The following is a 15,233-nucleotide window of genomic DNA, read 5'->3' as shown; positions in this document are numbered from 1 at the left end:
AAGAAGAAGAAGAAGAAGAAGAAGAAGAAGAAGAAGAAGAAGAAGAGGAAGAAGGGGAAGAAGAAGAATCCACTCAATACCAAGTAAACTGAGATGCTGTGACAGCTCAGTGGCACTATTAGAAGGTTTTTGGAGTAGATGTGTCATTGTCTATGTGGGCTATAAGACCCTCATCCTAGCTGCCTGGAAGCCAGTGTTCTGCTAGTAGTCTTCAGATGATGAAGTAGAACTCTCAGCTCTGCATGCACCATGCCTGGATACTGCCATGCTCCTGCCTTGATGATAATAGATGGAACCTCTGAACCTGTAAGCTATCCCCAGTTAAATGTTGTTCTTACAAGAATTGCCTTGTCATAGTGAATCTTCACAGCAGTAAAATCCTGACTACATGCATACCAATACAGAAATACAAGAAGCATGAAAAAACAAAGCAACATGACTCCTTCTGAAAGTACTGATTCCACAGTAATGCACTACAATAAGTGAGCTAAATAAAATTGCGGACAAATAATTCAAAAGGGTGACTATAACAATGTTCAGCAACAAAAAAGTGCACAAACTACTGAATAAGTTCAAAGAGAGAATAAAGGGCTGAATGAAATAAAGAAGTAAATACAAGACATAGGGATTCAGAAAAATACATAAATACTGGGAAGAATCCCATTTAAATTTTGAATATGAAATTTTAAAGTTTTATTTGATTTTTTGTTTGTTTGTTTGTTTGTTTGTTTGTTTGTTTGAGACAGGATTTCTCTGTATAGCCCTGGCTGTCCTAGAACTCACTCTGTAGACCAGGCTAGCCTTGAACTCAGAAATCCACCTGCCTCTGCTTCCCAAATGCTGGGATTAAAGGTGTGCACCACCAATGCCCGGCTTTATTTGATCTTTTTAAGTCAAATAAAAACCCAGTGGAAATCCTCACCAGTGGAAAGAATCAACTAGTGGGTAGTATATAAGGGCTTGCAACAGCATAGATGAACTAGACTAGTCAGACAAGGCCAAAAATAAAATAAACCAAAAATAAAAATAGAACATGCAAGATTTTATAAGATAACATTACAAATAGGCATAGAAAGAGAAGTGCATGCTGAAAGTATAGAGCACTAAGAGTACAGAATGAAGAATATTGAAAAATTTCAGAATAAAGGCAGATTTTTAACTACACACTGTAAAGGTTGCATAATGAAGGCACGATGTATGATATTGAGCCCAGAGTGGACCTGGCAGGGACACGGTGACCTGATTCCTGCCCCCAGCATAGGTACGTTGTGTGAGCCTTCATGCGTGTCAATGGTTGTTGTGGTGTAAGGTTTGCTTGTGTAATAATGTACGTATTTTCTGTACCCAGTAGGAGTGGAGGACTCTTTCAAGGAATGTCCTCCTCATCAATGTTAATAACTCCATGATAATTAGAAACAGCACAATTCCAGGGGTTGAGGGTGTGGCTATGTCTCAGCAAAATGATAAACACTGGGACCTTCAGGACAGCCTTTAAGGCTGTGGGAAAGAGCTCTAGATACATGAGTTCAAATAATTCTTGTATAATTTCTTAACTATGCAAAAAATATGGATGCAATATGAATTATGAGGGGCTTCATGGCAGCTGTGTTGTAAGCCAATATGTTAGAAAATTACTAAGGAAGAAGATAAAGAGATTTAGGGAGTAGGGATCGAAGGAGATCATACCCAGCTGAGTTTCTTTGTTTATGCTTACAAAAGCAGATAAGATTCCTGAGTTCAGGATCAGCCTAGGACTGAGCAAGGTTAGGCTCCAGCATGGTAGAAATGATAATTTCAGGACAGGGTCCCACCCAACTAGTTTATCTTCTGTGTTTGCCCAAGAAAGACAGATCTCTGAATTCTTTTGCAATGTTAAGAAAAAAATGTATGCTCGAGTGGGAGTTGTGGCAGTGTGAACAATCGGGCCGAGTGGAAGCAGACATGCTGCTCTTCCTTGAGCAGGTGACATCTAAAGGCACTGGTTTAAATCCTAATGCCAAAGTATGGCAAGAAATTCCTTCTGGAAATCCGGATGGCACTCCTGTAACTGAAACCTCTTTGCATGAAACCGCAGCCACATCTGGATCCCACCCTGAGGGCAATACAGAACTTTCAGAAGATATGTGTAAGGAATATGAAGTAATGTATTCTCCATCTTGTGAAACCACAAGAAACACTGCAAACACTGAATAGTCCGCTGATGGAACGGTCTTAGGTGCTGAAGACTTGAGTTACCAACTATACGATGTCTCTGGAGAAAGCAGTTCAACAATTTCTACAGAAGATGTAAAAGAATGCCTGAACAAACAGCTGGAATTCTGTTTCTCACAAGAAAATTTATCAAAGGACCTTTACTTGATTTCTCAAATGGATAGTGATCAGTTTGTCCCAATATAGACAGTCGCCAACATGGAAGAAATAAAAAAAATGACTACAAATACAGATTTAATTCTTGAAGTATTGAGATCTTCCCCCATGGTACAAGTTGACGACTAGGGAGAAAAGGTGAGACCAAGCCATAAGCGTTGTATTGTGATTCTCAGAGAAATTCCTGAGACAACACCTGTAGAGGAAGTGAAAGCTTTGTTTAAAAATGAAAACTGCCCCAAAGTGATGAGCTGTGAGTTTGTACACAACAACAACTGGTACATCACTTTCCAGTCAGACACAGATGCACAGCAGGCAAGGATAAAAGCCATCAATACATTTTTTGCTAAGAATGGTTATCGATTAATGGATTCTAGTATGTGTATACTCAACCTATTCAGACTCCAACCCAATATCCCTTAACAGTCTACATGCAACCAGTGTATAATCCTCATCAGCAGTACTCAGTATATAGTATTGTGCCTCAGTCTTGGTCTCCAAGTCCTGCACCTTACTTTGAAACACCACTGGCTCCCTTTCCCAATGGTAGTTTTGTGAATGGATCTTATAAAACAAATGCTGCTGCTATGAATATGGGCCAACCATTCTAAAAAAATTTGTGTGAAGCCTCATTTTAGGTCATCCAGTGGTTCAGAACACTCAACAGAGGGCTCTGTGTCATTGGGGGATGGACCATTGAGTAGATCTAGTTCAAGGATCTTTCTTTCTGAACGGCATAACACAGCAGTAACAGGGCATCAGGAACAATCTTATCTTCCAAAGGAGGCTCCCATTTTACAGATGGAACAGAATGGGGACTTCGGAAGAGGCAGGAGAACTTTATTCAGAGGCTGAAGACGAAGAGATGATGACAGGATTCCAAGACCCCAGCCTGCGGCAACTGAAGCAAAGGCTCCAACACCAAAGTTTGACTTACTTGCTACAAATTTTCCTCCTTTACCTGAAAGTTCATCAAGAATGCCAGATGAACTTGCTTTGGAGAATAGAATGTCTGATGTCGTTAAAGGTGTCTACAAAGAAAAGGACAGTGAGGACATGAGAGTTAGTTACCCAGTGCCTGCAGAGGATGGACAGACAGACTGCACTTCTGCACTGCAGCTCAGCCTAAGTCCTAGTCCTCCGTGTACAGCTGAACCTCCTGTGTTAAGCACAACTGAGCAAGAGAAGGATCAAATGGAGGATTCTGTTGTTCCAAAGGACATTCTCAATCCAGTGAACGTACCAGTGTCTTCTCCAACTACTGCAAAGCCATCAAGGGCAAACACTGCTTCACCTTGCAATAGTAACGTAAATACACCTATAACCGTGGCCCTACAGGAACCTCGAAAGTTAAGCTATACTGAAGTGTGCCAGAAACCCCCTAAAGAGCCGTCTTCAGCTCTTGTCCAGCCACTGCGGGAACTTCGGTCCAATGTAGTATCTCCCACCAGAAATGAAGAGAACCGAGCTCCTGAGAAGCCTGCTGAGAAGCCAAGTGAGAAAAAAGAAACAAGGGCTAGAAAGTATCATTCTGGCTTCCGCGGCAACACCATTCCCAGGGGAGCAGCTGGAAAAATCGGAGCAGAGATGCCAGTTCAGCCAGAGGGCTACACCTCAGGGAGTGACTCGATGTAATGGGAAAGAGCAATATGTGCCACCCAGATCACCAAAGTAAAAACAGAACTGTACAAAAACTACTCAGAAGCTTCTCTTCCCACTAACCCTGAACCCCTGTTGAACTGCTCTGGAGGGGAGGAAGTAGCCAGGAAAGAATGGGAAGTATGTCCAAAATATTACAGATTATGGAATTGTGAGTAGGAAGAGCCCAAAATTCATCTCTAAATGATTTTCAAATGCTGGAGGATTCCAATCAGTATAAATATATATACACATAATATATAAATATAAATTTTCTATTTTTGTTTTTTATTTTAATTTGCAGGGATTTTCTGCCTGGAATCAGTTTTGAGGGTTCAGATTTAGCTTGGGAGAAAAACAAAAAACATTATACATCCTTCAGTATAGGAGATGAGGGAGTGAGAGAAAATATTTTTTGAAGAAACATTTCTGTAAAAATTAGAAATTACTTTTTAAAATCTATTTAAAGTTTGGCTTGAAGAATGCTATCTCTGACTAAATGGCCTTGTGTTGCAAAGTAGATGAGTGGCTAGGGAGTCTGTTCTGGGTCTGAGTGTGTGTAAAAGTGATTTAAGCCAAATCTGTTGTCATGTTAGTAAATGATTTCAAAGCTGAATGTAATACTTGAGTAGATTTTCTTTGTAGTTTTTGGAATTTAGTTTGCTGGGTTTTTTTGTTTGTTTGTTTTGTTTTTGTTTTTGGGGTTTTTTTTTTTTTTGACATTACTAATACTGTATTGTATGAGCAAGCTACGAAGCTCTGATTGTGTGTGAAGCTGTGACTACCAATAAGTTTGATATTCAAGGAAAGAACGGAGATTATTCAAGAAAAATAAATTAAAAATTCTATTTTAAACCTGAAAAAAAATGTATGCTCGTTGTCTCCTAAGAATCAAAGGGCTGAGGTCATGGGATATTGATTTATAAGGTAATAAAAAGGAAAACATGAAGTAAATGACTGGAATGATATGCCAAATAAAAACTGGACCTGTGTTCTGCATGAGATGAGCTATCCAGAGAATATTTTTAGAATAAAAAGAACTGCCCGGAGAACACATCTACACACCTACATATATACATACACATACAAGCAAGCAAGCAGGACATGGACAGACAGATATCTTAATATCGCAAGCAAGCAGAATATAGACAGAGAAATCTCCAGAGAGAAAATAGAACACATAGAGAAGCAGACTGGAAAAGCTGTATCAAGCAGAACACAAGTAGTCAGCTTGGATCCACGATTTGGCTTCCAGTCATTCTTTTCATCATGCCCAGACACCCCTTTTCTCAGAAGCCCTCTCTAAGCTGAGGCTGGTCCTTGGCAGTATGGCAAGCCCTGGATGATAGTAACTCCTAGTGCAGATGGCTATATCCAGAAAAGCTATCCTTCATAATTGACGCAGAAAGAAAAAATCTCCATACTATAAACTGTAAGGGTCCAAAAATGGCTAAAGAAAGACTCCAGACTCAGATAGTATGCAAATACAAAGAGCATTTACTCCTTAGAAACAACCAGCCTGCGGGGGTCAACCATTCTCTAAAATGTCGACCCCAGACAAAAGCACACGGGGCCTTCTTATAGGGAACCAGGGCAACTCTCTTAAAGGATTAGGTAATCTAAAATTTCCTTGGTGTGTGCTAGGGAATCATAGGTGGTCAGTGGTCTGCATTCCTATGCCATGAATGTTCAACCATGTGATGAAATAGGGCAGCCCAGCACAGATGGTCCATTCTTAGATATTTCCCCATTTTTGTGGTTATCCCCAGGCTGTTCTTTGGGAGGGGGTTTTATGAGCTTGTTCTGGTGTCTCATGATTTAGTTTCTGGGACTTACAGTCTATTCTTAAAGCTGGTGCCTTATGGCTTTTTTGAAACCAGCCCTAGTCCTTAAATGGAAACAAATGGGGTCCTTAAATGGAGATAACTGGGGTTTATGTTGCCCTTTCATTCCTCCTTTGAGAAAAAGGCCCATCTCAAATTCTTGAGATATCTCCATGGGCTGACACTGCTGCTTAAGAATCATCAACTGGATGCTAAAGATTCGTTCTCATATGAATTTAACTAAAGCACTTAGAGTTGGCATTCCTTCTAAGCTCTGCTCAACAGTTACTTAGCAACAGTCAGGTAGGCCTGGCTTGCTATACAAGGGACTGTTTGTCCCTCCCCCCCTTACTCTCTACCCCTTTTCTCTGACTCCCTTCTCTCTCTCTACCCTTCCCTCCCGTCGTCCCCCATCTCTCTCCATGTGTTCCTGGCTGGCCTCTTTTCTTTCTCTTTTTTTCTCTCTGTTTCTACTCCCTTCTCAACTCCCCTTCTCATGCTCCTAAATAAACTCTATTTTATACTACACCCATTGTATGGCTGGTACCTGGTGGGGGGTGCCTTAGCATGGGCCTGCTGAGGTACCCCGTCCAACCACACCATACCTCGCTCTACAAAATATACCATTGGTATTATAAAACACATTATTTACCAGACAAGGTCCACAAGTTAGAGCAGTTAGCAAGAGCAGAATTGGTCCCACTAGTGCTGTTATTAGCATTAGTCAGTCAGGGGGACTTTTTGAAAACAGGCCTGGTCCTTAAATGGAGACAAATGGGGATTATGTTGCCCTTTCAACCACAACTAAAGAAAACCATAACCATTAAAGGAGTACTGCAGAAGACACTTGGAGATGCATCCTGCATCCAGGGGAGAAAGATAAGAATAGCCACAAGGCTATATACAAAGGCACAAACCAAGTGAGGACAGTGAATGAATGGATACATAATGGGAGAGTATCAAACACTACTACAGGAAAAGCCCAAATGATAGGAATTGATACATACCTTTCAATAGAAATTTGAAAGTTAATGTTCTCAATTTATCAATCAAGACACAGACTAGCAACCTAGATTAAAAGCAAGACTTGTATATTTGTTACCTAAAAAAATCACATCACAAGCAATGACAAAGATAATGTGAGATGAAAGTAATACAGCCCAAGCAGATGGAAGTAGGTGTAGTGATACTGACAAAGTAGACCTCAAATCAAAATGAGCAGAGATAAATGAGGTTACTTGATACTAATGAACTTCAACTAAATACACCTTATGTTCATTTTTTTATCAATCGTGTTATCAAAAAATTTAAAGAGTTCCAAACTATGTCAGGTCCATAAAAGAAGAAGAAGGGGCATGTCACAAGAGGTTAGAGATGAATCATGTAAATCAATGGATAAACACTATCTGATTCCAAATTTACATAGACATAAGTAACAAAAACAATATGCTACCAGCATAAAAAAATATATACATAGGTGAATTAATGAAACAGAATATAGGGTCCAGAAATAAGTCAATGTATCTTCAGGCAAGAGATTCTTGAAATACATTGGAGACAGTCTATTTATTCAAGTAGACTGGAACAATGTCTTGAACAAGTACTGCTAGAAAAACTAAACCTCTATGTCTTTTGTTCATTTATTTGTTGATTTTTGTTTGTTTGTTTGTTTGTTTTTTCAGACAAGGTTTTTCTATGTAGCCCTGGCTAGTTCTGTAGACCAGGCTGGCCTTGAACTCACAGAGATCTGCCTGTCTCTGCCTCCCAAATGCTGGTATTAAAGACATATGCTACCACTACCCAGCTTTAGATCTCTATCTTTTAACCCAAAACAGACCAGGCCTTAATGTTAGGCTTTATGTAGGGCCTGAAAGTTCGAAACAGCTAGATAAAAACATAGGATAAATACTTCAATTAATTGTCCTAAGTGATGACTTTCTGGTAGGACTCCAACAGCTAAGAAAATGAAAGCATGAATTAACAAATGAATCATATCAAGTTAAAAAGTTACTTTATAGCAAAGGAAAAATTAGCAGAATGAAAAAATAACCTACAGAATAGGTGAAATTCTTTACTAGCTATCCATCTCACAGGGAACTAATATACAAAATATTATATATAAAGAAAAAGAAAACTTAACACTAAAAGAAAAAAATAATTCAGTCAAAAAAAATGAGTAAATGATCCAAATAGACACTTCTCTAAAGAAGTGAAAATTTTCATATTTACATGAAAAAAAATGTTCATTGTCTTAGGCATCAGAGCAATGAAAATTTCTCACTCCATAACATACCATCACATGCCACTTAAGATTGTCTATTATTAAGAAAACAAAACAAGCCAGGTTATGGTGGTTCCCATCATTAATCCCAGCTCTCACAAGATTCAGGCAGAATCTCTGTGAGTTCAAGGCCAGCCTAGTCTACAGAGTAATTTCCAGTACAGCCAGGAATACATAAAGAAAAACAAACAAAAACAAATATCAGCTGGGCAGTGGTGGCACACGCCTTTAATCCCAGCACTTGGGAGGCAGAGGCAATTAGATTTCTGAGTTCGAGGCCAGCCTGGTCTACAGAGTGAGTTCCAGGACAGCCAGGACTACATAGAGAAACCCTGTCTCAAAAAAAAAAGAAAAGAAAAGAAAAAGAGAAAAACAAAACAAAACAAATCAAAACAAATATCAAAGAAAAACAAAGGTAAGATAAAAGGAGCAATACACTGCTGGAAGGTCTGTAAACCAGTACAGCCTGCTGAAAACCATCTAGCGGTTGCGCAAAAAACTGTATTAAAGTACCAGTCCTAGGAATAAAACCAACATACAGTAGAGATAACTGCATACCCATGTTTAGTGCAGTACTGGTCACAGTTGCCAAGATACAAAATCAACCCAGGTGCTTGTCAACAGGTGAATAAGTAGAGACACTATACTTACACGACTATCATTCAGCTATAAATCTTTTCCTGTGCAAGCAAGTGGATAGAATTGAAAAGACATTGCACAGAGTGGCATACCTCAGACAAACAAGCATCACATGTGGAAAACTAGGAAGTCTGAAAGTCAATTAGAACCACTAATGCTCCGAAGGGAACCAAGCAGGGAGGGTAAAAGAGGGCAGAAAGGCATGTGGAAGTGATCAATATGCAAATACGCAAGGATTTGCTCTTTTAATGTAGATTTTATTTTGACCGTCTGCTTACTTTGCTTGTGTACTTTTGGTGTCTAAGGAGGCCAGAAGAATTCCCAGGAACTGGAGTATAAGAAGCCAGTGATGTTATGTTCTGAGCCATCTTGACAGCCTCTCTATTTTATTTTTTTAAGTAATCTCTCTGCCTTTGTTTGTCTCCTTCCCCAGGGGGGAGGGGTGTGACCATCTCTCTCATTCTTTCTCTGTGTTATGTACGAATGTTCCACATGTGTGTGACTGTTGGCGATCAGTTCTTATGCCTTTTACCTTGTTTAAGACAGAACCTCTTGTTTGTGGCTGTGTGCCAGACTAGATAACTAACTCATAAGCTTATTATTATTCTCTTGTCTGTATCTCCCGTTTCTCCTCACAGCCCCTGGGATTTCCAATGCGCCCCACAATGTCCGACTTTATGTGGGTTTTGGGAATCTGAACTCAGGTCCTTAAGCCTGAGTGGCTAGAGATTTGTCTCTAGCACCTCAAATTTTATGTTAAATAGTTTTAACTGAGTAATAAACAAGTATGGATAACAAAGTTGTACAATTGAAAAAGTTTCATGCTATCAAAGTGATAAAAACACCAAAGTCATGGTAAATGTACTTTTCATGACCAAAGACTCTCTTCTGGGCAATTCTTTTTATGTTCCCACACTTATTTCTCCCATCCTTAAGTAATGACTGCTACTGTGAATGAGTTTTATATAAACCATAAAAATATATCTATATTATTTATTTTAAAACTATTTTCATTCATATAAGGAACACATGAGATTTTCAGTTACTCCAGATGTTGGCCAGACTTGATGGGGTTGGTCTTGTCAATTTTAGCTGTCTAACACATACATATAACAGTATCTCATTGTACTTGCAGTGTACACTTTTATAAAGACGAGTTTATGAACATCTGTGCAATGTTTACTTGATAGCTGATGAATCTTTTGACCATTCAAAAAATGTTTAAAATATTGCTTAATTTCTTAAAGGTTAGTTCTGGGAGTAATTTATTCTGACTACCGAATGTGTAATTTCCAGGGTTTTTGGTTTTGTTGTTTTGTTTTGTTTTTCTCAATCTCTGGGTTGCTTTTCACTCCCTTGGTGACTTATTTTGTTTTGATGCATTTTTTGTTTTTTTCGTTTTTGTTTTGTTTTGGGTTTTTTTTGACTTTTTTTCTTTTTTGAAGAAACTAATTTTTTTTTTCCTTTTGGTCCTCTGTACTTCATTGTAGCTTAAGAAACAAAGATAACCTGTTGTGTGTAATTTTAAAAACACGCTTCCACCTTTCCCAGGAGCTCAGCCCGTGATCTGACCTCTCGTAGTTCCCCTTGCTACACCTGGCTTAGCCCAAGATGGATCTATTGCAACCACTCCTGTGCAGGCTCCACCAGGTCCCTCTCGGCTTCTCTTTGGTTCCTCCTGGCTAGCTTTGCCAAGCTGCTAGCTACCGCCCCGGCTTCTCTCTCCCTCTTTCTCTCTCTGCCAATCTTTGCTCTGCAGATGAAAAAACGCTCAGACAGTTTCATTATTTAAGAACTTGCTAGATAGCACAATTTCTGGGCACAGAACCTCCTTCCCTAAACTTATCAGCTAGCTCCACAAACTTCCTCAGCCTTAGTTTCCTGAGCCCTAGCTTCCCCGAGGCCTTACATGACTTCTGCTTTCTTCAGCATAGCAGCATTTTCCTCCTGGGACCCGGAAGTCCCACCTGTCCTTTCTGCCCAGCAATTGGCTCCCAGCCTCCTTTATTGACCAAAACAAGAATCAATTAAGGAATCAGACCTTACTATTAGCACCTCCCCCTTCACAACCAATTATGCAACTATGAAGATTTTTCTGTATTCATTTCTTGTTAGAAGTTTGCACTTTTGGGGCTGGAGAGATGGCTCAGTGGTTAAGAGCACCGACTGCTCCTCCAAAGGTCCTGAGTTCAAATCCCACAACCACATGGTGGCTCACAACCATCTGTAACGAGAGATCTGACTTCTGGAGAGTCTGAAGACAGCTACATTGTATACATATAATAAATAAATAAAATCTTTTTTAAAAAAAAGAAGTTTACACTTTGATAAGTGGGCTTTACAACCCTCTTAGGTTAATTTTTTCTCACATGTAGTATGATGGTAGGGGTCTGTCTTAGATTATTTTACAGTTTTTGGCTTTTTTTTTTTTTTTTTTTTTTTTTTTTTTTTTTTTTTTTTTGTAATGAATCCAAGGCCACAAGAGTTTCAACATATATTGGCTACTTTTCTCATTGTTGTGAACAAAACAAATTAAAGACATGGAAGGTTTGGTTTTGGTTCATGGTTTCAGGTGGCATTCCATAGTGACTGGGAAGCCAGAGTTTGAGGCTAATGGTGACTTGGCATCCATAGTCAGGAAGCAGAGAGGAGAAATGCTAGGCCTTGATTCTTGCCTCATTTTTATGGAGTCTGGTAATTGTAGTAGGTCTTTCTGCCTCAAAAAACTTAATCTAGAAAGTCTTTCAAGGACAGGCCCAGAGTTTGTCTCCAAGGTCCTTTTACATCTTATTAACAATATAAACTATGACACCTCCAAAAGTCTAATTATGGCTTTATTTTTATTTCTTTGCTTCTGATTATTCAATAATGTTCTTGCTTAATTTTGCCTAACAAGATCATTCTTTCCCCAGTCCATTTTCTTTGTACCTTTATGAGAAAAAAAAAAATCAGTTCTCCAATTACATTTCAGCCTATGTTTAAACTATTCATGTATTTTTATGCTACTCTTGATTTTTAAAATATTCTAACAAGTCTTAAAATCAGATGTTAGCCCTCTATTTTATGATTTTCTTTTTCAAGTTATTTTGGATATTGTGTGCTGAGCACCTGTGTACAGGCCAAAGGTCAATGTCAGGTGTCTGCCTTGATCATTCTCCACATTGTTTTCTTGAGACAGGATCTTTCAGTAAGCTCACAAATTGGCTAGGCTGGCCAGCCAGCAAGCTCTTGGGATTCTCTTATCTTTCCCTTCTTGTTACTGAGATTTCAGGTATTTACTACCGTGGCCAGCTTTTTATGAGTTCTGGGTCTGAACTCTGGTTTTTGGGTCTGAATAACAGCCACTTTATTATCTTTCTATTCCCTTTACATAAAATTTAAAACTAGGGTTTCACTTTTCAGTTATAAATAGGTTTTTGATATGATTATCATTGTATTAAATTTGGTTAATTTTAAAAGATATCTCTGTATGAAGTCTTCTGAACCATGAGCAACACGTCTCTTCAATTATTAAGAGATTTAAAATGTTTACTGAGTAGAACATGGCAAAAATCTACAATGATTGTAACCTTTTTTAGATTGTACTATCAGGATAATCCTCCCCTCATAGGATTATTAAAACATAGTTCATAATATTTAAATCTCTTGAAGAGATTATATAGAATTTGTTTTACTTCTGCCCAACATATTTCTTAAAACACCCAGAGAAAGATACAAATATTATAGGAAGGACTTTACCTTTATTACCAGTGTAGGAACATCTGGATTATCTTGTTTATTCATGAGGCAATGGTGGTCATCTTTGTCTCTTCATGGGATTCTCACCATAGCCATGTTGCAGAATTTATATGCATAAAATTATTCTTAATTTCCTCCTTAGCATTTTTTTCTGTAAAATCTGTACCAATGTTATCACTCTTATTTTTGAAATTGGTAATATGTGGGTTTACTTTAAATTTTCAAATTGCTGACCTTTGGTATCATTGATGGTTTTGCCTTTGTACATTTTCTCAAATACACTTTGATCTTTACTCCTTTATTCTGCTACTGTGGTTTTCCCATTCTCCAGTTTTTTAAGGACAAGACCATTAAATTGAGAGATTTCTTAGTCTTTAGTGCATCTAATGCTCGTTTTCCACTAAATTGAGCTCGATAGAATGCACTAGAAGAAGAACTTCAGTCTGAAGAGATTTACCACACTAAATAAGAGACAATGAATAAACAATCCTAGAAGAGTAAATCAAAAGGGGGAGGACCTACACCATAACCACAAAATAACAGGGATCAATACAAACTACCCATCAGGCTGGCGAGAAGGCTCAGTGGGTAAGAGCATTTTCATTAAAACCAAGAACAAGAAAAGGATGTCCACTGTCCATACCTATTCGATATAGTACTTTAAGGTTTAGCTAGAGCAACAGGACAACTGAAGGAATTTAAGGAAATACAAATAAGAAAGAAAGAAGTAAAAATATCTTTATTTGCAGATGGTATGATGGTATACATCTACATGAGACTTTAAAGCATCTAACAGTAAACTTCTAAGTTTCTACAGCTGATCAACACTTTCAGAAAAGTAGCAAGGTACAAAACTAATACGTAAAAATCAGTACCCTTCTTACATAGAAATGAGAGACAGACTGAGAAAGAAATCAGAGGAATGATCTCTTTCACAATAGACTCAAAAAATATCATGGGATAACTTTAACCAAGCAAATGAAAGATTTTTATAATAAAATCTTTAAGATACTGAAGAAAGAAGTTGAAGAAGACACCAGAAGATTGAACACTGTCTTATGTTCATGGACCAGTAAAATTAATATTGTAAAAAAACAAAACAAAACAAAACAAAACAAAAAGACACCCATTTATCAAAAGCACTCTATAGATCAATGCAATTCCCATCAAAATTTTAATATAACTCTTCATAGATGGTGTAATCCTAAAAGATACACATATCTGAACCTAAATGGAACCTAAATGGAGTTACTTCCTCTGGAATGTTATTTTTTCACATCATGTTATTCTCCATTTTATGGATACAGTTGCCTCACTCAGTGCTTGATAGCTTAGCTCTAAATGACATTAACATTCCCACTCACAGCTATTTCTTTTGTCAATTTATTTCTTTTGGACTTAATTATTCATTTTCTTTTTTAAAAAAGATTTATTTATTTATTTATTATAAGTACTCTGAAGCTGTCTTCAGAAACCTTTTCTTCTCTCTCTGACCCTGCTTGCTCTGGTCCAAAGATTTATTTATTTATTCTATGTAAGTACACTGTAGCTGTCTTCAGGCATTCCAGAAGAGGGCATCGGATCTCATTACAGATGGTTGTGAGCCACCATGTGGTTGCTGGGATTTGAACTCAGGACCTTTGGAAAAGTAGTCAGTCCTCTTAACAGCTGAGCTATCTCTCCAGCCCCTAATTATTCATTTCTAATGTTCATAACTCTGAAGTTTTGTTATAAAGTCATTTTATTGGTTAATTTCATTTCGATTTCCTATGACTATAGTGTATAACATGGACTTACTAGAAGGAAATGAAGAATAAAACAATAAAGCATGCTTCAGATGAATTGCAGGTGGGCAGAAACCGATCTCTCCGAGAAGTGAAGTAATACTCTCTCATTATGATTCACATTATGTACATAATGACCTAGGGACTGGGCAAGCTATAGTCTGGATCTTTTGGGAAAGATTCATCTCATATATGAGATTGTCAATTATTGGTTATCAACTTAAACATCTAAAAATCATTGGTAAAATATACTTCTAATTGTGTCTGAAAGAGCATTAGTGGAGATATTTGTCATGTGTGTCAACAATCAATGAAGACTTACCCCGAAGTATATACAATTAGCCAGGAGCTGGGGATCAGAGTGGAACAAAAAAAAAGGAAAAAGGAAAATACTCATTTCTCTGAACCGTATAAGAGTGTGGCCACTTTGCTATTGGTATTGTCCATACACATTACTGCTAGTATTCTCTAGAGAGACAGAACTGATTAGATGAACACCTTATGGCTACATAAGGTCCAGGTAATCCAACAATGGCTGTGTCATACCACTGAGGCCAAGAATCTGGTAATTGTGTAGTCCATGAGGCTGAATGTCTCAGTGGTCCCAGTCTGGCACTGGAGAACTGTTGGTCTTCATTATACCAATGGAAGTCTGAAGAAGCTCTTTGTATATCAGCTAGGAATGCAGTGGGAGGCAGATAGATTGTCAGCAATAGTGAAGGCAGGGAGGTAAAAAAGCAGTTTCCTTCTTCCACGTCTATTTTTCTGGGCTGCTACCAGGTGCTGAAAGACCCCCAGAACTGGGGAGACCCTCACTCAAGTCTTGGGATTATGTGACAACTCAATAACTCACGAGAGACCGATCTTGCTGCAATCACGTGAGGTTTATTCAGGATAAGCCAGATCTGGGGTCGAACTCATAGCCTGGCAGGCCAGAGGGGTTCGACCCCGAACACAAGAAGT

The 15,233-nt window shown here is 38.3% G+C and overlaps 1 pseudogene; it reads left to right on the top strand.

Moving 5' to 3' along the window:
* The first annotated feature begins 1,941 nt into the window (after nt 1-1,941).
* LOC116069024 lies at nt 1,942-4,140 on the top strand (annotated as a pseudogene).
* Nucleotides 4,141-15,233: the final 11,093 nt, after the last annotated feature.

The sequence above is a fragment of the Mastomys coucha genome, unplaced genomic scaffold, assembly GCF_008632895.1.
Source record: "Mastomys coucha isolate ucsf_1 unplaced genomic scaffold, UCSF_Mcou_1 pScaffold22, whole genome shotgun sequence".
Taxonomy (NCBI): domain Eukaryota; kingdom Metazoa; phylum Chordata; class Mammalia; order Rodentia; family Muridae; genus Mastomys; species Mastomys coucha.
This window is presented reverse-complemented; position numbering and strand designations above follow the sequence as displayed.